At 42.2% G+C, this 27,378-nt stretch overlaps 1 long non-coding RNA gene across 1 annotated transcript; it reads right to left on the bottom strand.

Moving 5' to 3' along the window:
- Positions 1 to 835: 835 nt before the first annotated feature.
- On the bottom strand, positions 836 to 12,283 carry LOC147756594 (uncharacterized). Its single transcript, XR_015322875.1, has 3 exons — positions 12,164 to 12,283; positions 6,925 to 8,659; positions 836 to 3,456 (listed from the first exon to the last, which is right to left on the bottom strand). It is a non-coding gene; the product is annotated as an uncharacterized LOC147756594 (long non-coding RNA).
- Positions 12,284 to 27,378: the final 15,095 nt, after the last annotated feature.

Here is a 27,378-nt window from a genome sequence, read left to right as displayed (position 1 = left end):
AAGATGGTGATTCAATTTGTGGCTGTTTTAGGGTTGTGCTACCTCACCTCTAGTGCTGGCTTCGTCCAGATCTACATATGGACTCTATGAACTTCTTTCATATCCTGTGTTTTCTGCGAATTTTGAATCGACAAAACACAGGCCAAAATAATGTTTTTCTGCTCTATAGTGGTTTTCTGAATTCTACGGCCAGTAACGCTTTCATCTATATTTATTAGATTTCTCCTGTAAAGGGTAGCTAGCGTTCATCATAATGCTTTTAGGTAAGACCTGCATACTATTTGTGTAGCATGTTATAACAACGAGCTAACGCCGACTACGTATAATGAAATAACAGAAGTGTTCTGACCAGGACGACAGTTCTTAAAGATTATACTAAGAGAATATATAGGTAACAGCCAAATGTAAGTTCTCAGTATTCTAGCTATCCGCCCGGAATAAAAAAAATAGGCTACTAGATCTAGCATGCTTTTTGCGGACGCAAAAGCCTCGTTGATATTATTGTCGTTTTTCTACCACTGTCAAGATGAGGTGAAGCTTTCGAAGATACATAAACTAGAGGTACCAGTTTACCCTTCACGATTGGAATCTCGTCAATGCTGACAGAACTAAAAAAGTGTTCATGGCAAGCAAAGCTCTAGATGTTCACAATCCATAATTGTTATAGCTAAATACCAATCAATATTTCACTAGTCTGTTCACCATTAGAGATGGTGTGTATACATTGGTACAGATGACGCTTCATCTAATCCAGCCGCAGCCATCGCAGTTAGTCCTATACGACTGCGGGACATGGAAAAGTGTTTCTTTCTCATCGTATGCTCGAGACACCGTCTAAGCTTTAAAAATTACCGTTTTATTACGCTTTTAGTTCGGTTCAGGCTATACTAAGCAGTGTTTATGTTAATTCGGGGCTCTGGTGTTTTTGTTGGAGCCATGCGCCGACTTTATGGCGTTCCTGTCGCGTCGAAATCCAAATATTTGGCCTACATCTCGTTTTAGCGTCGCCGTTTGAGTCATCGAACGGTACCATTTACATCCCTTTTGATGTCACATTACAGTATATAGGCGGTTGGTTACCTAATGGAATATCCATAAAGAGCTGTTATGGAGCAGCCGTATTTACATTTTGAGAAGAAGCCGTAGGGAATTATGACGATTGAGTTTGGGTGAGAAATAAACAGCATATGGAGCGGTAGTAATTCCGGTGACTCACAAGGTCGGGGTCACTGATCCGACTTCTACTGATTTTCGGGGAGTTAAATGGTAACCTACGTAGCATATATTTAATGATTAATGCTAACACAAAATAACGCATGTAATTTTGAAGGTTTTTCTTCAAATACATGTGTATTTTGATTTTACAAAGGCAAAAATCCCTGTAAGCAGAGATATTTCAATTTGAAATTCTATTTACACATATATCGTTTTCTAAGCATTTTTGTAACTCTAACAACAATAAAGACAGCATTGATATATGTAGTACCTTTCATGCAATTGGTAAAAAAACATTGCGCTACGGATATTAAAGCTAATTAAATGCGTATTTGTGTTTATAACTATGAATAGATGCTTACGAAACATGGTTTCTATGCCATATAACTTGGCTTTGCTTATCACACAGCGCATCGCAGAGGCAAGAATATGACGGGGCAGGTAGAGATTTCTACCGTATGCAAAAAACTACGTCAACCGAAAGGCATGCTTCGACAAAAACGGTCCAACGCGAGAGAAACTAGCCTTCTAATACCTACCACAGATTGCCGCTACTATACTTGCGTGCTATACTCTTAAGTTGGATTCGCGTCCGCTTCTATAGTAGAACTTTCGAACCGGCACATTTTGTTTCGTTCTTGACTCTGCTCCTTCTTCTGGAAAATTTTGTGCCCTGCGTTGCTTTGGCCTGAGTTGTGTGAACTTGTTGATCTTTCGTCTGTCATTCGCTGCAGGAGGGCCGGGAAGAACTGAAGGCAACGTCCATGCCCGCCGCCACCACTGTCGCTATCGGTGAAGCCTCTACCGGGACTGGGGCTACCGATTGGAGGTCTCTTGACATTGCCAACTTCAAGGTTACTGCTTCCTTCCGTTTCTATTGTTTCTCTTCTGTCTGTGCGATCACTTTGTTGCCTGTTCACCTGCGCGGACGCTGTTCGAACTCCTATGGCATCTCCACTTCTGATAGGTCTGGCTGGGCGAAGCTCACAACCGACAGCAGCAAGTAGCGTGTTTCGCAAAGTCCGTAAAATAACTCGTAGGCGGCAGCATCCGTTTTTTAGGGCTAGCAAGAGAAGGGGCAGGAAGAAGGAGAAAGTGGAGGGAGGCACAAACTAAGCAACAGGACCGGGCCAGGTCAACTCTCGTGAGTTGGTGCTTAACCGAGTGACTGGGGACACGTTTTCCTAGAAAGTAACGTGAACGGCAGCTACTGCCATTGCAGTAGAGGGTACATAGGCGAGGATCGGGTCCATTGATGCGGCGAGGAGCGCCATTTCTTCGCTAGCTGGGCCGCCCAAACGAACCATAGCAACGTAGATCTTTTCCTTTCCTGTAGTAAGTAAAAACCAATGAAGGTGAAACATACACTTCTAGTGAAAAGCGCTCCATTCAACGAAAAAGCTTCGTTCATGCCTCTAAACAGGCGTCGTACAAGGCGAGGTCAACAAGACTTGGGGGATGAAGAAAAGCAAGCGACGATGAGATGGTAAGATAGTGGCGGTAGGAAAGGTGCCGCCGTAGCTCTGCTTCTAAAAGGGCAAAGGAAAAGGGCGAACCTGTCAGATAGCAGGAAAAAAGAGGGGGGCATGGTAGAGGAGGTGGTAAGGAGATCCTCGTATTTTTTCATAGCCTTGCTGGTGTTAGCTTTCCTTTACTATTCCTTTCAAAAACTAGAGTCCTGAAGGTAATAAAAGTCGCTATATATATGAGGGTGCGACTGGCTCGACTCAATACTAGTTGCTGGAGCTAACTGGTTAATGGAGTGCCTGACTCCATTTGTGTGACCGTTCCTTGTCTATTTGACTGGCTTTTCTTACCATCTATTCTCTCGGCACAAATTGTCCTAGTTTGGTGGGCAGATTCGCACTCATCTCCTCATTCAACCAGTATAAGTAGACCTTATGCCAGTGCCGTCATCAATCGATGCCTCGTACTAAAATGGTGGCAGTCACTAAGGCCTTTTTTGCCCTACATCTGATGCTCGACGCCTTATGCATCCGTTGATGTTCGAAAATACCTTTAACCGTTTGTTGGGTCGCTTTGTTGGGCAGTTTCTCAAATGGCGACGACGGTGGTGGCTCCGGAGAAACGCATTGTTGAAGCCTGTACTGTAGCAGTAGCGGAAGAAGAGTCAGCCTGCTGTCGTCCGCTTTTTAACCCGCTTGTCCGTAGGCCTTCCGCGCGTCGTGGGTGGTGTTTTCGGACTCGAGGGGAGAAGAAAATACGGAGGAAGAAAGAAGCCTGAAAAGAAAATGGAAAGGATCAGAGAAATGATTTATGGCGCTGAGACTTGGCGGCAAAACGGGCGAATAAAGGAGGTAGTAGTAACGATGCCAGATGAAGGGAACGAGCGAGTGAGACGTGAGTAATACAGAAGACGTGGAAAAGATATCGCTTTGCGTTCTATCTGCGTCGCGATCTGGCGCCCCTTAAAGGAAGTCCCGAAATTCCTAAACCCTGTTTTCCTCAATTGTTCAGTAGCTCTTTTACCAAACAGTATAGACGGAATATTCTAGGGATCGGTCGCTTTCGACCTTAGCCTTCGACACAGGGCTCCTTCTGTGAAAAAGTGCATGAGATGTTTGACAGATTCTTCGGCTAACTGATCAAACCATAAGGTCGTCATAGTTCGAGAAAAAGGTGATTCTGTATACAGGTAGTTACAATAAGGACGATATAATAGTTTTTTTAAGTTCTGACACAGAGTTTTGAAGGACAAAACATAAGGCAAGCTATAATGAAAGGTGTTTGACTATATATAGGCGCAAAATGCCTTCATCGATATGTACACTGTAGCTGATATATGTACGCATGGGTCTTATATATGCATGTACGCCTATATAATTCGAAATATTGAAATTAACATCAATGAGCGACAGGACAAAGAAAGCGATTTTATTTAGTATAGCATATAGTATAGTCAGCATTATAGTGGTCAAGAGTGCAAAATAATGTTGGCAGGCTCTGTTCAAGGATCTGTGTTTCTCTAACTAGGCTGGAGCCTCAAACCCGTGTGATGAGCGTCTGTCATGTTCTAGAGTACCACATTAAAAAGTATTTTAAAGGCACAAAGAATAAGTAAGTGCCAATAAACTTCGATTGATTGAAGAGAACGGCACAAATAAAAATATTAGTATTTGTTATGCTAGGCGCACGTTCACATAAATACCTATACAATGTTATATCCGTAGACTCGTAGAAGTGCGATGATTGATCAGTCATAAAGACCCGAAAGAATGTTCGCTGCAGGTTGTTAGCAATCGTCTCTTACGCGTTCATGTCCAACATGAATTGGTAACAAGCTTTACTGAACACTGAATTTTAATATTTTCTCTGCGTACCAGTACTTGTGCAACTGCCCTCCTTTTTTATCTATCACTAATTTGTTTCCATCTCTCCTTATTATTTACTATCTAGTAAGCTAGTTTTCGAAGCAAGCACCGTTTCAGCTATTTTTCTCATGTTAACATTATGACTTTTGTTAGTGACAGTTATTTCATAGTATTTATGTGGACTGGTTAAACTACTCTAACAGCTCGATACCGGGCGTCCCATGATAGAGAAAAATATCGCTCGCATTCCGTTCTCGCGTGGAAGAATCCTCGTCCTATTGTGCTTCTTTGCCCCTTTTGTCTTCGTCGTTCTGAATAAGTTAAGCGGCCCAGAATAAGTTCATTCATCGTGTCCACGCCCTCGATAAAGTGGCGCACCACGCTACCGCCACATCAGCTAGAATGGGGAATTTAAAAGGAACGTGCATCCAACCCGTTCAGAGAACATTTTCTCGTTGTTGCACTCTACAGCTTTCCTGCCCATTTTATGTTTTTTTTCCTAAGTGTGCTTGGGGGTATACAACAGGCACGCGTATCATATGCAATCGTTGTAAGTGTAGTGCACTATGATACAGACGATGAGATTGCCATCGAAACACTCATCGTTCACTGCAACACGATCACAGCAACGACAAGGAGAAGGTATCTGCAACGCATGCCTGTTCTGCCTATATATTTCAACAGTTCGAAGTAGTATAAGCCAATGTATTCCATTTATTTGACAAAATTCTAAGCTATAACAGACTGCACGAGAACGTGATCGAGTTTCTACAGTCTTCATGCACACTATTATACATTAGCCTACGCCCTGTGCTTTTTGCCTTCACCAGGAAAGGGTCTTTACAAATTTAACCATAGTTGCACAGTTTGTCTTAAGAGGCTTTACATAACAAAAGGATGCATCAATTACTATCTAGGCCATCCGCAAGACACTGGAATATTTTTACGTCTCGGCATGTTACATTTAGCTATAGACTGTACTGACCAGCGTTAAGGTATACACTCGAAGTGGAATTGTTGGTTAGGCTATTGCGGCAGAACCATCGCTCTGCGTTTGAACTAGTACTACGATTTAGTAAACCAGACGAAAGTATCTTTTATTGTTTGTATTTAGCTGTTTTGTACGATCCATGATTGACCCTATGATACGTTGTTTTGAAATGGCAACGGAATATCTTGCCGAGTGACATTGTGAAACAGATAATAAACAAAAAGCTGGCTGTCAATAAGTCTTCTCTGAATGCTGTATGGGTATATACGATTCTCAAGCTATGTTTATCTAACACGGAAGCCCTAGCTATATATTTCATACAACCATATACTGCTGAGGTTACAAGCCTTTAATGTTAAGATTGTGATGAAGCCACCGGGTTCGTTGTCATCTATTGCTAATAAACTCTTCAATAGGGTCAGTTTCCCTAGAACACGCTTAACATAAACACTAAGCCTTCACGACTCGCCATAAATTATCAGCGCCGGCCACCGCATATTGGCAAAACTCGTTTTGCGAGCCACCAGCTTGAGCGAAGTGTGGCATACCCGTATGAATAGCAATTATTCTTACTTGCTGGTATCGACGCACACCTTGGACCGCCATACATCTTCTTACCTTCCGAAGTGGAACCAAACGCCTATGCAATATCAAGGCGGACCGTTTGTTAGCTAGGGTGACACCTATGGCGTGCTGTTCTGCTGTTTTTATATATATATATATATGTATATAGAACCCTATCTATTGGTGTGAATATGCTTAGAGCTAATTAAACAGATGTTATAAAAACATATATGCGGAATGTTTGTAAAGCTTCCTTGCATCTTATAGTGTTTTGTTCGGTTATGTCCAGATGGAGCATCAGCCAGTCGTCATGCCATATGTCGTATAGGCTCCAAAAACATGGATCAGTTGCTATCCACGTACATTTCCCTGTATCGCATTGAACAAAGCACACCCTTGAATGGTTTACTATTTGCATAGAGGCAGCATTCTGCGTGCGGCTCAAATTTAATCATAGCAACAGCCGAAACCACACCACCATTATATCGTATCCTAATTTATAGACCAACTATTAACCCAAGCACATATTTTTGTCCTTGGGTAGTGAGCGAATGGCACCAGGCTCAGCCAGCTCCGAACAGCACATAGAAGCTACTTCTAAATCTGTTACCAACAAACACTACCAATTTCAGCATTGGACAAGTCAAAAACCATGTCGGACAAGCGGGTTGTCTGTCGATCGTAGCAAAAAACGGACAGCGCACACTTATTCTGATAAACAAATGTATCTATACGAAATTTTACGTAAACGACACTCTTCGACACACGGCGTAGTCTCGTAGTGTTTTGCATAGTGACAACGAAAGGTCGTATAATACGCACATATGAACCAACCAGACACTTATCAAGATTGACGCTCGTAATCAAACGACAACGGAATTTATCGTAGACCGTTAACTAAATTGTCTCCTAAAATCCAATATTCACTGGGCACTTTCCGCAATGTTTATAGCTTTCAATTAATAGACATATTCTAGAGCCACCCAAATGGGCCAAAAAATATATTTGTCTTACAGTCTTGGACAATTGCACAGTTGAAAAGCAAACTGAATCAGAACGGAATTTCACAATGTCTTTTCAGACGCGTCCAAGGCGCGTACGTAAATCACTTCTGACGCATTCAAAACAGAATTGGTTTTCCTAATGAGTCAATAGAACTACTTCGGTTTCGGCTGTTTTGGTCGTCTGTTTTCCGCCAACGAAAGTCAACGACAAGCGTACAGCCGCCACTCTCGGCTCGCTGGTCGTCGCCAGCTTCTCATAGCAGGCGTCGCAAAATTACCAGTGAAACGCGGCGGACCATTCTGGCAGTGACAAGGTTCCTCCTTTCGAGAGCGAGATAGGAGTGAATCCTTTGGACAACGATGAATCCGAAAATCTAGACCACTGCAGTGAAACACTAGCGAATCATACGACGCGAGTCGAGCGATCGAATGCCGAAGAGGCCATCAGCCGAAAACATAAACGAATGATCAAAGTTGTCGATGCCTCATCGGAAATAGAGCGACGAGGAAGACTAACGTAAAAGCGTGAACCGATGCTGATAGTTGTGCCGTTGACTAGTTCAAGAGTTTTTCAAGAATAGGCCAAGAATCAAGCCAGTGAGAAATACAACAGGACAAAGAAACGATAATGGCTTACCATCGCGTGAAAAGGGATAACGTAGCCAGAAAATGCAGTATCGTCAACTACTGTAAAATGGTAGAGGGCAAACGACGCCGTCGATCGATTTATAACATCATCTGTAAAAGGTCGAGCTGTCCTGAATTAATCAAGGTAACGCAATTACTCAACAAGCTCAATCAATGCGAAAAGATTTGTGGTTGGCGGCCTTGAGCTGGTTTAATTCATTCGCACAACGTAGATGATGCTACATATCCTATTTTATTGTACTGACTGGCGGCATAGTTTCATCATCATGTCAGCATCGCCAAAAACATAAAAAGGCGTTGGAATTCATTATTGTTAATGAAGCACTCATCTACGCTTTGTAGCAATGACATTTCATATGCCCTGCTCATATACATAATAAGCTCTTCGTAATTCCCAGAAATGTTATTACATTGTAATTAATTATTGCTTCCATTTTACCCGTTTGTTGTCGCCTAGATCCGACAATATTGCCGCTCGATCGATCGATCGATCGATGCTGCACTGAATATATAATTATATACGTAATGTAAGCTTCGTGCCCTGTTCCCTGTCGCAGAAGAGCAGCATAAAAAGGAGGTAACTCTTCACAGGCAAGTGTCAGCGGTGCCGCTTGAAGAGGAGCGCCATTAGATATAGCCCATTTGTGCTTGGGGTCCGATAATTAGTCGACATGATCTAGCCAGCGTTTACCATTGTCCAGTGGGACTCGCGACGTCGACGATCCGACGCTTACAATGCGGCAATCGCGGGTCATGACAACATCTTGATCTCAGTGTAGCCTCGTGTTGTTCATGTTCACGGCGTTGTTGTTGACGCTCGGCCAAGCGGCCAGCGCCTTGTTGGGAGGCCTCCGACATTCAGGCCTGCGTTCAGCTCGGATTTCGGGCGCCTGCTCTATAGGTGCCTATCGATGAAAGTTATCACACACATCGTACAGTTATTATCAACATTTCAGCTTCTGTGTTTCTGTTCTGCTGTAGCTGTCATCATAGCTATCATAGATTGGCGCTATTAATCACTGAGTGTGGTGCATTTGTTAGTGAAGAAGTTTTTCAATTGATGAGACTTTCTTGACATTTAGTGATAGTTTTTTTTTTACTTAAATCTTATAGAAAGTCAATATTTTTTCGGGGATACGTAACTACATGCCAATCATCGTTTATTTCGAGCATAAAAATTAACTATGTGGTATTCGCACCTCCCAACAACAAGCTTGATCGCCCCAAATTCTAGTTAGACGACTGCTGAATAAATATGAACAAATGATAGCAATTGTTTGTACGGCACTAGTTACTATGACACAAACCAGCATCGGTCCGAATCAAGAAACACGGCCACGTCACGTGGGTTAAGGGGGCGGTCATCGAAGTTCGCACCTTTGTTTGAGTTAGAAGCCAACAGAATAACGGGTGTCAGAGTTTGCAGATGAGCTTATGGTTCTCTATGGATTATTATAGCACTGTCCGCCAGCTGACACAGCCCTCGTCACAAGTAGACGCGATTTCTATTATTTTGACTGTTACTTGAATCTATCCACACATTCTCTATAGACTGTAGTGTGTTTTCTATATGAGAAGTTCTGACTCTTGCCTTGCGTCGTTGTTTGCGTCGACTGTTTCAAACAAACGATCAAATATGATAATCGCTCATTTCACAATGTGTCCTTCTTCAAAGTGAACAAAAAAATCGAAGTAGACCAGCTTACTTCAATTGGCTACAGGTACAGACGACCCTCTGGGCAGACAGGTGTCAATCGCACTCGGCTCCACACAAACGACGCTCACTGAATTACGATAGTATCCATAAGATTGATTTTTAATGAGGAAATACAACTTTATTTAATCTTATATGTTCTTTACGCGTCGAGAATTACATAAATGAATCCTCGCCACTAATAAGTCTTAATATTGATGCCAGTACTCTAGACTACTAGAGATTATTGTCACTTCAGTCTGCTGCATGGCTGAAATCATACGCAAAAGTCGACATAGAGGTGTTGCGAAGATGCGCTTGACCTCCGATCGTAGCTGAGCCTTAAAAACTATCCACCTTTCTGGAACTCTTTGTCCTATGGAAGAAACGTCTATTAAGCAACTTTAATGACTGAGCAGCATAATGTGCAAGGAACATATTCGGACTCTATTGAAAATCGAACGATCAAATACAAAAACAAGTAACTCCGTCACAAACAGAAAATACTGATAATTTCATTGAGTCAATAGTAGTGACTCGTTTTCTTGACGTACCCAGATTTCGGCACCGTCGCACTCGGCACCCAACGGACGTGATAAATATTTTCAATCATCGTATCGCATCGTCTGGGTGTTTCTTTCAGTACTTGAAGGAACTAACACTACCTGTCTGCCTGCGGCCGCACGTATTTCATATTCACAGCCGGCAGCGTCCTTGTTTCATATTCGATCACATCCGCCATTTTTACTACTTCAGCGACGACAACAAAAGCCGAACACAAAGCACAACGTTATTTGTGTCACAAATAGTATTCATAGAATCGAATCTTGCAGGCATAACCGAAAACAATCAGGCAACAATAATAAAAAGACTGGCTGTGAGGTGAATGTCAGCTGGTTTTTTCGGTTTCCCACCTGGGCTACGAGGTCTAACTCATATTCATGCCCAGTACGTGAATCTGGCTCGGTGATGTAGTCGAATGATCGTCTGACTGTTCACATTCTGACAAGCCTGAATCGGTGCAATATCCAAGCCCACCAAGTTTTCTGTCAGGCCGTCAGAAAACAACAACAGATAATCACTGAATTGCTTCTGTTTCGCGCCTTTGCTACGCCCGTACGCTGAGGCTATGTCATAATCATCGCCTGGATAAAAGCGCTACGTGTACTTATACTACTAACATATGGGATGTTTACGAGCATGGATAACGGCAGTATACGGAAACTGGACGTAAAAAGGTAAAAATAAGTAAAATATGTATCAAAAGGATTCAGCTCAGAAAAGAAAACTTCTGAATAGCTGCTCATAATACATCATATGCGTAATTTTCTATGGCAGTAGTGCGGTCAAAAAGAAACAGAAAGAAACTTCAATGTATAAATAGAATTGGCAATTAGATCTTTCAAAGACACGTCGACGATAGGCAGATCGTGGCTTTTGTCTTGGCTGCCCCTTCAAATTTTTGTGCCATTTAGTGCAGAGCTCGCTGAAACAATAGAAACTGCTATGACATACTATGCATGTACCAATGAGACTGTCTGCGTTGCATTTACGATATGACTAAACCCCCGCTGACTCCCTGCCTCCAATTTAGGCCACTCCGTAAAGTAAGCTTACTTTTATTTCCCTTTCCTATAGTTATCCGAAATAAAAATAAGACCCGTGTTGATTTTTTAACGTTTCTTCATGCATTTTATATTGTATCGTGCTTCCACTCACTCATGTAGCGGCTATGACAGTAGTTGACTCTTGCCGGAACCCAACACAAACCGAAAATTCGCCAAAATGCCATTAAACAAAAGCATTATGTGTACATCTTCAAAAATTATGCTATATTTGCCTATGCTCGTAGTGTTGCTGCGATCGACGTCCCCTTTGATTTCCATTATTTTTGCACACTTTGTTATGTATTTGCTTTGGAGCTTTACATCAGTTATATAGAGGGAGCAGAACTGCAGCCGACGCTCGGACGGATTCTTAATGGGATGATTGAAGCCATAATTAGTAGATCAGTTCAGTACTGCCTTTGTACACAACACTCGTTTGCATAACTCTTGATAATTTGTATTTTATTAGCATTGATAATGATAATAAAGCTGGCCTTTTTAAATTTTAATGGTTTCTCAGAGTTCGAATTGTTGCATAGCAGGCCCTTAAGCAGACATATGCCATTAAAAGCCAGAACTAAATAGGGCGATATAGATAAGAAGATCGTACTTATTGTAACACTACTCCAAACTATTTCAAGATGACCAGGGACCTCGTTCACTTTTCTTCCTTGACAAAAATTGAAGCAGCTACGTTACGCAAGAGGCGTACGACCCTGAAAACAATTCGATCTTCAACTCGTCAAGAGGGAATATGTGTCAGCGCTACGTCTAAGGCGTGCCAAGCTTCTCCTGTTTCCTTTCCTTATCCTGTTTCAAGTGCCCTTTACTGTCCACTAGTGATCATAAAATGTGTCCATATTATGTGTTAGATAATTGTTTTGAAATAAATCCGTAAACAAAAATGTTAATTGTTGCTCCTATTATTGTCCGGCAATAGCGAAGTTAAACGTTCTTCATCATCCATTCGTTAGTATAATAACACTAGAGTAATAGAAAAACACTATCTTACCCATTTGAACAATCTACTTCAAGCACATAGTCATTTGAAATCGGCAGAACCTCAGCCTATATTTTTAGGTATGTTTGGAAAACTACGGAGCACTTACTTTTTATCGCTTTACTTAGCAGTACGGCAGCACGTTGGGTGCCATGTGGAGCACCTCCAGCGCTGACATTGACCTAGGCCATTCGTATTAGTGGTAGAACTTAGCGTCCACAGTGAGCTCTTGCCATAAACTACCGCTTCCTGAGAAGTGTCCGTCGGTCTGAAAGAAGACGCGGGGCTATCGATCACCTCTCGTTTCGTTGAAAGACCACCGTCTCTGAAGCCTATTTCTGTTAGCTATCCATTGTCTAATCGATAGCTAAGCAGTGGAATAGCTGGGTGGTGATAATCTATTTCAATATTATGATTATCAATGTCATCACGCTCGTGGTTCTTGCCTCAGTTCCCTGCTAACTTCTTTTGTACCGCTTGTCTACAAATGACTTCGCTCAATGCAATATCCATCCGCCTCCCACCAAACGAGAATTTCTCCCCACTTTCCCATAATCGACACAACAGGCTGGAAGGTTCTTGCAGTGCTGCCTTCATCGTTACTTCTTGCGAGTTGCGGAGCATTTCGTTCTCCGACTTACCATCGATGTCTTGAAACGGCCAGCGGCAGCATCGTGATCGTCAGTCAATGAGTGGATGAATAGATCGCTTGGTATTCATATGGAAAACTGTGAACTATGAGTCGTTGCCTGAGTCATTGACGAGAAGCATTAACAAGCAGGGAAAAGATCGAGGAGGGACATTGCAAGGCAAGTATAAGACTTAATGCTTCAGGGTCTGGCTTGTTGCGCACCATCTCAGTATTTCCTCGCGCCTAGACCGCTCATGAATGCTTATCCTGTTCCGAATCATTTTTTATTCTTTGTCACCTCTGGCTTTCTCTACTTGGCTGTCCCTCCATGGTGCCCTCTTACACTTTCACTTTTATACTGGGTTAAATATTGGTTGTATTCTATCGATACCGTGTCGTCCATTATACCCATGCTAAACGCTAACTAGGAGGGCACATACAAGCGTATACGTAGACACCTATACTGTGCAATATGCGATCTACTGCTTATATAGCAAGTAGAAGATAGGCTGAAGAAAAAATTGTTGCCGTACAAAAATGTATGTAATCTATCGTGCTTCAACATTTTTTCCCTAAAAAATACATACTTTTACTTATTCATTATGCTTTTAATTATCTTATGTCTGACCCTTAAATTAGTGTTTGATCCCATTGAGCCTCCCGTTTCCATATGAGTGACAGACGACTATTTCATTTTCAAGGATCAGTTCCTTCAACAGAAGTGGCAATGATAAATTACTGTTAATATAGCATTATAGTTGACCTTCAATAGTTGACTTCTTTTGTAGTGAATATTAGAAGTTCGTTTAATGCACGAAAAGATCACCTCGCAATACGCAATGACGTATCTGACCAAGCAGAGACCCTGCAAATGCTTTGTCTCTATACACCATATGACGAGTATAATTATTTTAACACTAATAAGAGTATTTGATGAGATTAGCCAATTCGAAGAGATGTTTTTTTCTGAATACAGCTCACCATATCAAGTGATATGCCTGGTCCATATACCTATAGGCCCCACAGTTGCGCCGAAGCGGTATCGTATTTACCACTTTTTGCTGTTCATGTGGCTGACTGGCTGGCCTCGTCTTCTTCTAGGACGACAGATTGCCATTAGGACCTAATACTGCTTTTACGTATCGTTGGCCGTTCGTAGAACCAGGTTCTCGCTAAGTAACGATAATTACGTAGTTTTTGTAATTGACTCAGCTTGTCCCTTGACTGCCCGCAGCGAACATCTAGAAAATCAGATACTGGAGTACCTACTTCCCGTACACCCCAATTTCTTTCGTTGATCGTCTATGATTCATCGATGCATCGACATGTCTGCATAATCAAGTCCTGCGCTACTAAACACCAGAAGCCTGGGAACAAGTAAGAAAGTGTCAATGCAGCAATGCAACATATATCAGTAGCTGCTGTCTAGATCACAATGCTTTGTTACTTATCACACTACTGTAACGTTTTTGAGTAATAGTTGTGCTGAAAAAATCACCCTGCCATTGACACTCTTTCCCATTTAGCGCAAATCCTTAAGATGAGCCTGAAGCCTACAGCCAGCTCAGAAGGGATTACATCATGCAAGAAGAACATTTCACGGCATTGAGAAATGTAGTAAATTTTGGCTAAGGCCGATAGGGCCCAGACTGCCACAAGCCATAGAACAACAAGGGGTCTCGCCCATGACCTAAATGTCTCTGAATGTGATGATGAGAATGGCGAGGTGTAGGCGCAATGGAGTGCGATCTCGTCTACAAAAACGTTTTCTGATTAAGGGCATATGAAGAGAAGCTGGGAAGAAAACAGTAAGAGGAAGGTAGTGTTGAAGGAACAGTCGCAGTTTTTATATCTCTCAGTCGAGTTGGACAACGAGTTCTATCGAGCGTGTCACAGGACGCTATGCCGCCGTGTCTCCCTAAATGCTACCTAATCCTGAATATTGGCCCTCAGTTAAAGCGAATAAAGCAGTGGTGGACAAAACAGGTAGACAGGAATAGGGTGTTTCTAATTACAGGGGTTAGGCGAGTAGCTATAAAAGTGCAACGGATGCTGCAAACGGAAAAGAGTGCTAAAAGACATTTCATAAGACCTAAAACGAAGGTCGTTCTTTGCCTCTTATAAACAAACGTAACGCGATAAAATTACCTTTAGATATTATCAATGTATCTCTTAGTATAACAAAAGAGTTAAGCAAACCAACCATTTACATGCCGTGTGTAGGTATGAAAAGTATATGCAATGTAACGTGGTGTTCCAATTCAACGCGTTGGTAGGCCTTGCGACGCGTCCGTTGTTATAGTGCCGTTCCGTGTCTAGCTCGTGAAGAAACGTCCTTTGCCTGCGCGTGCAGCGTCGCCAACAATCGAAACAAGCCCTCATTGTGTTGTCGTATCTTTCTCCTTACGGCGTCCATCCGGTGTATGCGTGATGAATCTACGAAGTATGCTTGGCACGATGAGAACGCAGGAGACCATTACCGCCTCACTCTTCTAAACACGATTTAGCCATTAGATTGCTTGCAAATAGAATAAGATGCTACAAACGAAAGAAGAGCGAAAGAGAGAAAGTAGGCGCGGATGCTGAAAGTCGTCGAGTTGTTACTGGCGAGCTTCCTACGAGTGAGATAGCATGTGATAGCTACGCTAGTACATATACGTTGATTGAAAACAACAAGAATGCCGAAGAATGACGCGCGACTGTAGCATAGGCGAGGTGAGCTAACGAGAAGGGAACAATACAATACTGTAAAGCGCACCATTTACGCTGATAGCGGAGGAACTTTTAGATGTAGTAATAGGGGTTATAGTGTGGTGTCAGCTACAGGGCTGTCCGTCTGCGCTCTGTATCCACGTACACAAAGAACGACAACGGCGCCAAGACACGCGACCACAACTAACCCGATTCTCCAAACCCTGGGAGCTTACTACGATGCAGTCATCACAGGCTGTGCTGACCCCACTAACGGTTCACGGGATCGACTACAGGAACGCTAACATAAACAATGAGTGGAAGTAGCTCAATCGCCTACTCTCAATCGAATTTATAACCGGAAATGAATGTGTGTGACGCAAAATTTTTAACAATTTCTATTGTTCTCTAGAAGTGCTCCAATCGGCGGCAGTAGGCCGTTTGCGATGAATAGCGCTTAAAGGTACCGGGAGAACGAGAGTCGCCAGAGCAGTCGCAGCTGAGCGCAAAACGAAGAGATGAAGGTCGAAGGGAGATGTCCACGAGGCCCGGCTCTGACTTAGATAGTGCAGAGTGACACAAACAGGTCGTTGTAGATCACCAGACGCTGTTGGTTACGCGAAGTGCTATACTAATACTCGAACGGTTACTCCAAGTATAATAACTTGCAACCCGCAGGCTTATCTTGTCTTTCAATCGCAAATGGATACGTAGAGGCGATGCAGCTGTTGAACGATTCTTACTTATTGCGGATACATGGCGACCACAGCGACAACCGTTCTATGTATGCACATGCATAATAGGTACGGTACCACGCACTTCCACGGTCCTTAGAATGTGTGCAATATTCAGTTACTCACAAATACTCATGCTCACAACAAAGGCACAGAAGCACATATTGCTCTATGTGTGTACAGGGATAAATTGAAACGAAATACACGTTGCTTATTTATAAGCCGCATCTAAATAAGAATAGATGGTACTTAGCTTTTAGATAAAAGTTATTGGATGTACCAGCAGAGATTTTTCTAATAGATAGCATGTCCGTTTCGATCGGAACGTAGATTCGTAGCCTAAGCTGATTACACATTATCACCAAAGTTTATTCTATAAATTTATCAATGTCTTCCTGACATAAACCGTGAGCTAAGCGATATTTTATGCCCAACTTTATTGAAGTATTATTTGAACCGCACATAAAAATAGATCACTCACGCACACAAGACTGACTTAAGGCCCAAAAACGTATAAAAGTAAAAAAAAAGTTGGGGAAAACTAGTGATCAAAATGTATTTAACCCAGTCGGCGATAACCACTCTTCTTTCGGAAATAGCCGTAAATTTTTACATCAAAACTCCTGAGATAATCACAAATGTTTTTTTTTTCCCATGTTCTTTAGTTATTTTCGTGCCTCTTTAATCTAATATGTAGTGTGGATCTTAGGTGTTATCTTATAAAAGTTTTCCTCGTACTGCTCAGAATTTGCATAGACACTAGTGTCAAGGTGGACCGTTAATTTTGAGCAGCTAAGAAAGGGTACAATTTCAGTGATGGCTCATTTATTGAGAAGCGCGTGTCTTCGTTTATATTTTGCCTGTGCCATAATGAGTTTGGGTTTTTATTCTACAAAACTGAAAATAACTAATTTTCTTCCTTTGCCAAAAAAGCGTATAAGCGCTACGGTGACCAACGCCGTGTGTTCATTCAGTACGAGGCGATGCAGGATGCGACGATTCCGTACGGAGGTACCTGAAAGGTTAGTGCTAACGCTTACAAAGTTATACCATCTTCTGTTTAAAATAACACTTTGTGTCTAATTCAATATATTATCGAATTGGTTTATATAAAGTGATTTCACGAACAGCTTTTAGGTCATCATAGAAATAGCAACATGCTTTAGTTTCGACTTAAGCACAAAACTATTTTCACCAGTCTATAATGCAATGCAGATATCTGTTAGAGATTTTTTTAAAAATTTAATCATGAGAATCACTAAAAACCTAACAACCTAGGAGACAACTGGTTTATTTGAGTTAGGTACGTTGGGGCTTTCAGTAATATAGAATTATATAAAATTGCTCAACTCTTTATTTTTTCAAAGTTATGAGAGTTCTGATTGTTGATAATGTGTGACTTGCAGTATTATTTCATAATAGACGTCCGATCTGGCTTTCTGAATCTGTATGGACTACGGGGTTCGTAGGACGGCTTTCCTCCATATACCGACCCACTGCTTTTCGCTGCCACGCTTGAAGCATCGAAAGATGGTCCACATTCGCTGTCGTCGTTGATAAATTTGTCTGATCTAAGTTTAGAATCAAAAGGTCATGCTTAACCTGGACTTTTATAACCTACGTCCTTGCGGCTAAAGTAATGGTCGGGAGCTAATGTTAAAAAAATTGCTTATGATATAATTCGGTTGTTGTTTCGAACGCTACATACTTCTAATAGTATGGTTTATTTTTCCCATCGCTTCATTCTACTGGATTTAGCACGAACAAAAAAACTTTAAAAATGTCGTTCTTTTAACTATCAGCTTAATAGCTGCCGAGAGAAATTCCTAGTTCGTTACGAGAGTTGGCATTTAACTACTATTAACTACAGAGAACTGTGGTGAGAGACTTTGCTGATTGCGGTACTGTTTACGTAACTTTCTTAGAGTGCTCATGGAATGTCACGTTATATTGAGGCTATACGCACACTGGGCCCAATTGCAGGATACGCTCCTGTTGAAGGAGGTCACCTGTTGGGTCGGTCCAACTTGCTACTGCATGTCCTTGTTCTGCTTAAACTATTAATAGAACAAACTGTCACTATGTCCATTCTATCTTTTCTTAAGGAAACAAGCAGGCAAGCATCAATCAGCCCACGGGCGGAGCCTTCGGTGGAAGCGCTCCCCAAAACGATACAGCCGAGATCGAAACTGGTTTTTTGTATCGCTATTAACTTCCGTCACAGTTCAATCGTTCGCGTGTTGTTGAAGCGTATCCAGCGCGAGAAAAACGCAACGCAATCAGCAAATCTACACGGTGCTTAAGGGCATATATGTGAGCAACTTTAAATAGGTTCTTGGCGGCTATGACTCAGTGTATTCTAACAAATAATTAATAAATCAATGTTTTGCTTGTAGCTACGTTTATTTTACAACAAGAGAAGTATGATACATTGCACTTTAGCTCGCAATCGCAGTCCAATAACGTTGCTATGGCACAGGTCTGCGAGTATATTCCGAGATGATCGAAATAAAAACTATGATGAGCGGTTCCTATAGTCATAGCTTTCTAAAACTTTACCTTAGCGAAGGTGTCAGTTACAATGAGAGAGGTACTATTGAGCTGAAAGCCGCGTAGAGTTTTATTCCCAAATGTCTGTAGTGATAAAGATTTGCTGCAAATCATAGAACAAATTGCCGAGGTCACCTCACAGCGGCAAGGACTCATCTATACGATTGATTTTATAGCTTGATGCAGAGAAAATATATAAACAACACGAGCGTTACGTAAATACTGTATTTAACGTTGTAATTATTGTTCTGATGGTTAAGCAGGTATGACGTTAGATGAATGGAGAGTGTTGGGTTCGATTCCCTCGTGAGACCCAGTAAATATCCAATTATTTTAATTTCAGCTCACATTGCAATTAGGCTTATAGGAATCATCGCACATTTTATTGTAGTTAGTTTTAAATTGATCCTAATTTTGCAACCGGCAATTTGGCTATGAGAAAGGTATCAGCGTCGAGAGGCTTCAACCCTTGTCAAAAAAGTACACGGACCTGCAACGGTACGAAGCAAACAGGGTATGTATTCTCTGGCCGGAACGGGTGAAGGGTGCTGGTTACACAAGCCGGGTAATTCGAAATAATAATAATATCATATAATATTATATAATAGTAAACGACCCAGTTACGGTTTCCATCAAACAGCTACTGAACCAGCTACAGGTGACATCACTTGTAACCTAACGGTATTAATAAATGGGCTTAAACTGGCAGCTACCCAATATTCACCTAAATCTTCAGCTATTCCTTTAAACCACTGTACGCTGTTACGATCGCCTAGGTTCAACGCCAGTATCTAACACGGTTAAGATAGGGTCGAGGGTTAAATCCGTTAATTGATCCGGCAGGAATAATGCGACTAGAGACAGAGCTAAGTGAAGCTGGTAGGCGTCATTGACTCAACATCTCTGAGCCTCGCAATCCCTGCTGGTGGCTCCTTCGCGTCTCCCGTTCGTAGGGCACCCGTTACGGAATTTCGATGTGACAATACTCATGATACCGACAACGATGCAAAGGGTATTGAAAGAAGGATGGTAGCAGCATCATTCTAAGGGCTAACTAGAAACGCAGCGTAAAAGGTATTCGAACCTTCCTTGAATTGTGCAGTGATCCTGATGCAGGACCGCACAGCAGAGAACGCATCGAGCTCTTTCACGAAAAAATGGTTGAAATCATGACTCTTGTAAAGTAAAGTATCTCCTGAAGCTATAGATTTATCCGCTTGCAGATATCGCTAACGCTAGCACAGCCAATAAAGACAGGTCGACTCTTTGTCATATTCGGAATTGTCGTAGGCAACACTGTGCGACTTGAACGTATCTATTTTGGGAAGCCTGTTAAATAGTTCGATTCGATAAGTCGAATGGCATTAAGCCTTGAAATTAATGAATAAAAGGGCCTTGTAAAAAATGCGTTTTTCAGCTGTCGATGGGTGCGCTCATTGGTATGCGCAGTTCTAATGGGAGTAGCCGCGATCCTGTCGTCATCTCACAAACACTATGGCTGCTCGTTTTTTTACCATATTTCTTCATTATCCTAACTAGCTATGTATTCTCTTGAATGTAAGGAGGTATTCGTGAAAAGCTGAGCTGTTTTTCGTCGACATCATAAAGCAATGATTAGCATTAGGGTAGCGGCGGATGTGGCAACGAGAATCAACAGCGGAGTACTACAGAATAAAATTTCGTTTCCCGGCTCACTGCGGTCGGTCATGCCTCGTGCGTACATACAATGACCACTGCGACCGTGAAAAAGAATGACCATCGCTCCTGCTACTGCCACGTAGATTTGTTGAGTGTACCTGGTTGTCTCCCTGCTTATTATCTATTTATCTATCTCTTGTAGCCGCAACGCCATCTCCTTAAACCAATTATTGTCCGTGTACGCTGCAGCTACGGTCAGCCTCGTAGATGACAACGTATCACTCATTCCTTCTTTCCATGCTTGCTAGGCTCCCCTATAATAGTTTCTTATACGAGAGTGAAATGTTTCGACTCCGATCTAGCGACACTGATATCAGCAAAAGTAAAGCTGGCACCACCGTTCCGATCCCACTGATTACTAGCACATCATAACAACAGGCCACCAAGTACCCGAGTGGGCCAATGGCGACCACTACCCAATAGCTACGCCGATCTAGCTCAAACCCACTTCTGAGCTGGACGTCAGCGTACCTACTAGTAACAAGACCGTCACTCGCCAACTTGCATCGCCGGTTGTTAGCTCTGTTCCAACGCGCTTAGAGTTCCGCCACGCTGAGGCTGCGCCGATGTCTGTCTGTGGACACGACAGCATCTGTGTACGCTCATGGGTTTCTCCCTCGACGTAAGTGGCTACGGATGGAAGACGCTGGTAGGCATCGGTTCTGTTGCGCATGTTGTTGTTGTTGTTGTCGTCGTCAGCAGCATCTTATACCATCAATCAACACCCAGGCAGGACAGCGGCTATAACCGTCGAAGCCGCAAACAAACGTCGCGAAGCTTTTCATTCCGTCCTCCGCCAAGCGACATCGTAAAGCTGATGGACAGCGGGCGCTCACGACGCCGATGTTGAGCGCAGTCACAAAACTAACTAGCAGTATGATAAAGGCGACTGGGTTGGGTTTGACCCACCATAAACAAACTTTAGCTTGAATATAGACGTTGTCATTTTCTTGTTGCTGCTTTCGGTGCTGGGGGGCTGAGCCCTTCGAGACTTAATTTGTCACCGTGATATCGTTTTCGATTAACGTCTTTCGGTATAATAGCACTTGTAACTTTGAGAATCAAACAAACACAGGTTTGTATTTCGGCCTAACCGGTTTTATTTATCTGTGTGCGTAATAATTATTTTTCTGTTGTCTCTAACTAACGTAAACAGTTTTTAAGAAATCTAGTAGTGTACGTCAAATACAGTTGCTGCAGAAGTTGCCGTCTTCTGCCAAAGGCCACAACGCCATATAGACAGACAGACAGATAGAATAGTTTTTTACGAAGAGAATGATTATAAATGGACTGGAGAAAATGAATGTTTTCTTACTTTTATCACTGACACATTAATTGTTTCTTCCAAAGGCACGTCGCGATTTATACCCTAGCGTAACATGTTCTGTTATACCCCTATCTTAACATCAGTGTTTTCAATTCTGCTACGTTTTCCCACTCGAGGTTTAAAAAAATCTGAAGTTCTCCAACCTATACTGAGCCGTTTTCTGTCGTGCAGCTACAAAACTAGTTCCAATGTCTTTCAGTACTATTCAGTAGCAAAAAACCTAAAACCAAAAAAGCCTCGGGTGTTGTGTATCTTGTGAATTAGATCATTGCCGTATTATTATTATCATTGGTGACATCTGTCAGCTCCTCGTCCGAACCCTTCTAAGCAACGGACTGCAAGTCAGTGGACAGAGGCTCCCACCAGGCATATTTTGGCCTTGTTTGCTCGGCGATAACAGAGGATCGAGGGCTACGGAAGGCAGAGTATCGAATCTACGTCGTCGTTTCGCTGTCGTTCTTGTTTATTCAATACGCTTGGGCCGTTATGACCACACAAGCCGCGAATAGCTATTTAGGGACAGTCGCGGAGACCGACAAACAAAAAGTTTCCCGAATATGGCTCCCAGTTTCTAGTCAGAATCAGATGAATGGGTTGCTGACTGAAGCAATCAAACGTACAATGAAAATGTGGCGATTCATAGTCACGAAGTAACTGAACTCAAATTTAGTGGAGATACAGGCCAGGGTTAAACAAACGCGTGAACCCGCCGTACTCAGGACAAGTAAAAATAGCTTCCTGTATTCTGAATACCTACTGATACTGCATGTCGAATGGGAAGACGGATCAATATCGACAGATGGGATGGGTTTAGACGTTTGTAACGGGCAGTATACGGTAGCTTGCGCCTCCGTATTTTATTAGTCGAATTTTGTTAGATAACTCACATTCATTTTAATATAGAGGCTTTGAGTACAGGGTTTCTTTCCTGTGTCATACTGCATATAGTTACGCCGGAGTAAACGAAATATCAGCTCTGATGTGACATCATACCGCACGTAGATTTGAAACTATTTGCATCGAGTGACCGTACTGCTGATCGAAATACGGCTAGTTGTTCATGTTCTCCATACGCGTGGCCTACGATTGAGTTTTCTCTTGCCTACAAAACGGTTATCCGTTCCCTTGTACTATAAATGCCATTCAGGTGCTAACAGCGCAACCCTAAAATCAATTTCGATCTGCCTTAATTTTTGTCCTGTTCTGTATATCAGGTTCTGCGACTTCATCTTAAATTGCCGAGATTCTGTCGAGACTTCGTGTTCACGTCAAGCAAAGTAAACAACTGCATCGAAGACTGTGAGGACGGAACATCGGGTCTCCTTTTCGTGTGGCCGGGCCTGTATTTGCCTATGTTTAGACAGGTGGACGGGCCTTTGTGTGCATGTATATCTATAAATAAATGTGAGTCAAACTGTGTATTTGAAAAGGCAACTTCGACACATCTTTGTGCCTTTGGCGCGCTTTTTTAAATAGACGGTGTCGGAAGTTAGCTGGTGAATGGGATAAAGGATAAAAGTGGAAGGATTGGGGCTAGCTTGAACGAGAAACTTAGAAGCGAAGCCGTAAGGCACGAGTCGCACTTTGACACGCGATTACTTCGTCCGCGTATGTTATCGAATGACGTGCACCGTTACAGTATCGTGTACGTCGGAGCTCGAGCCAAATGACGAATGAGCTGAGGGCACAATTCCTCTTAACTTATGCTCTATTCCAAATATATATATATAACAAATAAGTAGGAAAGTAACATTTAGTCTAGAAGCGCAGGAAGGTCTAGTGCGTTATATTAATTTTTTGTCTGAAAGTTGATAAAATTAAATGAACATATGGGAGCTATGAATAGGGTGATTCATTTTTGATGAGCAAATTTTTCAACTGTAGGTGCAGCGAAGCAAATTTTTTATTAGAACTCCATATTATACAAACGTATTCAATGTTTTCCACAGGGAATACCCTAATGAATATAAGTAACGAGAGTAATTCATATTTGAGTGAAAAAGCAGTCCAATAATTTCTGAAGTCCATATGCGCGGTCACGAGAACCGCAAGATGGTTGTTTGTATATTGTGTGAAGGTTGCCTTTTAAACTCAAAAGGGTATAGAAAAATGTTGGTAAGTAAAACACAATTGTCTTACAGTGCACCATATTATCATAAAAACTGGATTCTAAAATGATACTTTGTGGTAGAAGAGGTGTCCTGCCGGTACCTCTGAAGAACACCTTCGACGCCTTTGTTGAAACGATATAATTTGAAGCAAATCAGGTTATCGACAATGGCTCACGCCATTGTCTTCTGTATTGTGTACACATCATTAACTTCATTGTTAGCTGGGATGGTTTTTGAACTTAACACAAACTTCCCACCCTTTAACCGCTGTAGGTCATTTTTCGTTTTGTCCTGTTGCTAGCTAGCTTGTTTGTCAATTGTTTACACTACTACCTAGCGTTGCTTACCATCAGGTGTTCTTAGTCGTAATTTCTAGACAAACTTGGTATCGTACTTAGTGTGAGTATTATCAATAGGATCTATTGTCATTGACGATTAGCTAAAGTCCAAACGAAATAAATGCCGAGTCCATTTTCAGAGGAGTGTCTTTACAATGCGTATGTATCGTTACAAAAGAGCATCAGGCTGACACGTGCTCGATCGAATCTGGAACGAGAGTTCTCTTTTTGGCAAGCCACCAACGTTCCTCGAAGAAACATTGGCTTGAGGCTGAACCCGATAGCGTCAGTAACAGCAGCCGAAGTCAGGGTGATTCAGCAGATGTTAAGCCATGATCGTGCTAACTTTTATACTCAAGCGAACGGTGTGGCACGCGACCTGATAGTGCACTGGCTGTTTAATACCGGAACTCCAGCCCGATTAGGGGCATGGTGCCTTGATATAATAACACAGGATCATAAAAGAAATTACCTGGAAGCTACGTGCCCGTTCGTTTTCTTTTTTTCGCCTTTGCATTATCCTTGTATAGCACATGTAATAAGAGTACATAGACACTTTAGGGGCAAGCATGTCTACGAGAGAGAAAGCATTTATTTTCCATATAACAGTGTTGCCATCACAGCATATATTATTTACTCTAAATACACTAGACTACTAGTTCCAGTATCAGTTCACACTAGTTTATCAAACGACACTGTTGCCTTAGCTTTAAGGTACGCCGGCCCATATTTGAGACCTGTTCAGAGATACAACAAGCGTTACAGTAGCCTTAATAGCAGATCTTGTGCCGAAAACTATTTGCTAATTGATGATAATACTTGTTTTAATGGGTTCCCGATTTTTATAATTTTAGAGAAGATGAACATAGCATAAGAAATACGCGCTTATTTCGTCAAAGATGAAACAAGTGCGGACGGAGGATCACCTGAGTTAAACAAAAGGGTTTATCGTACCCGGCAGTCCAGTAGCAAGAAAACCCTGGCAAAGGGTCACCAACTCTACTGCGGCAAACGCATAATAATAAGGCCCAAGGTCTTTAAACGAAATTCACACATTGACGTCTTTGAAAAAGAACACACTTATCCCATTATTGGAATCAGCATACTTTTTTTCATCGTATTCTAGTCGAACTCTCCGTACGCTTTTACAAGCGGCGTATCATGTCAATGCAACGCAGGCGGCCTTTGAGCGGGTCATTCATTAGCGTTAATTAACGCGTGTTTCTTCCACCCAGTTCTTGGAAAAAGCTGCCAAAATCTAGTCGACCTATCCCGGTTTTGATTTGCGTAGGCCTGTGTTAATCTAGACGCGCACGGGCTCGAGCCAGGCTCATACGCCGTTAGATATCATGTTTTTTACTGTGATAAATTTCTAATGGAGGTCCAGTAAGTTTCGAAAAAAAAATCTTATTCACTATCAAAATGATCCAGAAATAATTCCGTCCATGGCATAATATGACGACGCACGCATTGGTTCAGGTAGGAATTTTGTTAGCGAATCCATAATTGGTAAACCATAAACTCGCAACATCGATACTTCACTTCAGTTTGACCTCCGGCAACGATGAATTGACGTTATAGAAATGATTTGCTGTGACCTCCGTCGCTTCCGGTCGAATTTAGCGAAATTGGCATGCATAACTCGATATGTCCGATAATAGGCTTTTTGCAAGTTCATACTGGTTTTGCGATATTTCGCATCTCTCATAGATCCGTACACAACTGTGTGACTTTAGCAATATCCATAATTGTGTTCATTTTAATTCCGGAAATCCGTGGATGCCTACTACCATAGCCATTAATTCTACGGAATGCTACCCATCGGCAAGATCTTAACGTGCCGTTTTCTTTTTCATAAGTAATCAATTTATTTATATTTCTGCAAAATTCTGTTATGTACGAGCTTTGTCCGTGTTTGGGCCATCCAACAGCAGTGGACCAAGGGGTCCGTCCTGCTGCTTAGTTTGTATGGCGCGTAATTGCTACGCCCACCCTTGCGGCAACTCCTTCTATACTGATGGAGAAGCGACTGCAGGGCTCTTAGGCAATATACCCACTCCTGTAGGCAGGAGCTTGAGTTGCCAGCATTTTTGAAATCCCTGAGGACAAAAACACTGTCGGTCTCTAGGATCTCAAGTCCGGCGAAACATTATGACTCTCCATCTATTTAGATCTTGAGTATGTCTTCGTTTCAACCGATGGGCTTTCTGAGCCACACCCTTGTAGCGTAATGAGCCAGTGGCCATGTAAAGACCTATGGCTTTTAAGAATACTCGTGGACGGTAGTTTCGAATTTGTGGGGATCACCCTGAGCGGAAACGGCACCCCAGAGGAACCCAATTTTCCAGTCATACTTTAGGTCGAGGGGGAAGAACCGCGAAGGTTTAAAAGCTCGGCAGAAGCTATGGTATAGGAGGCATTATTATAGCGGATAGCGGTGGTGTGATAATTCGATGATATTGTTTCTCGGTTACAAGATCGGTGTTCTAGGGAGCAGAGGCCCACCACGCCTCAAGCTACGGCTGGCCATCAACACTATAATTTTTTGTGATTGGAAAATTTGTTTGACCATGTTCACTAAGATACCTGCTATTAGTTTTCGCAAACTAAGCAGAAGCGCTTGCTTTGCCAACAAATGCGTATGTTTTATTTAAATAAGGCTCTCCGAGAGAATTGTCCAATGGGCTTCTATTACATGGTTTGGATTTTGTGCCAACTGAATCCGAAACTGTCTTAAAACAGTATAGTCCGAAGATACTATTGACTGGGAGCTTGTTCAGCGAATAAATAACAGGACAAAAATAACTTATATGAATTGATTGCGAATAGGTTTAGAACGATGGTACTAGTCTGAAATTCCCGATACAAACATAAACCGACAATGCCGCTTTCAGCTGGGCGAAAAACCACACATATCTTCTAAAAAAATCACTTTTTTTTCTGACTACTTCATACCTGGGTGTAATACGGATAGATCTGCTAAAATAGGCCTATCTATTCATTTTGTGTGATTCAGGTGTAAGTCCGGCACTATTCAAAGTTTGGGGGCCGGTTGCAACAAATGGAGCTACAACCTGCATACGTCCCTACCACTCTGCCACTCTGTCCTCACTTCGTTTCGCCTTTCAAGAAAGTTCCGCTATAGCAGGTGTGAGATTACCATCCGTCGCTCATGCTATCGGGCCCTATACCAAAGCTCCACTAAGTACAGCTGCGCCAATCGTCTAGTGAAGGTGATCCATCT

Source organism: Varroa destructor, unplaced genomic scaffold (assembly GCF_002443255.2).
Source record: "Varroa destructor unplaced genomic scaffold, Vdes_3.0 BEIS01000003.1, whole genome shotgun sequence".
NCBI classification, from domain to species: Eukaryota; Metazoa; Arthropoda; class Arachnida; order Mesostigmata; family Varroidae; genus Varroa; species Varroa destructor.
The sequence above is the reverse complement of the archived record's forward strand: the minus strand, read 5'-3'. Positions and strand labels throughout refer to the sequence as shown.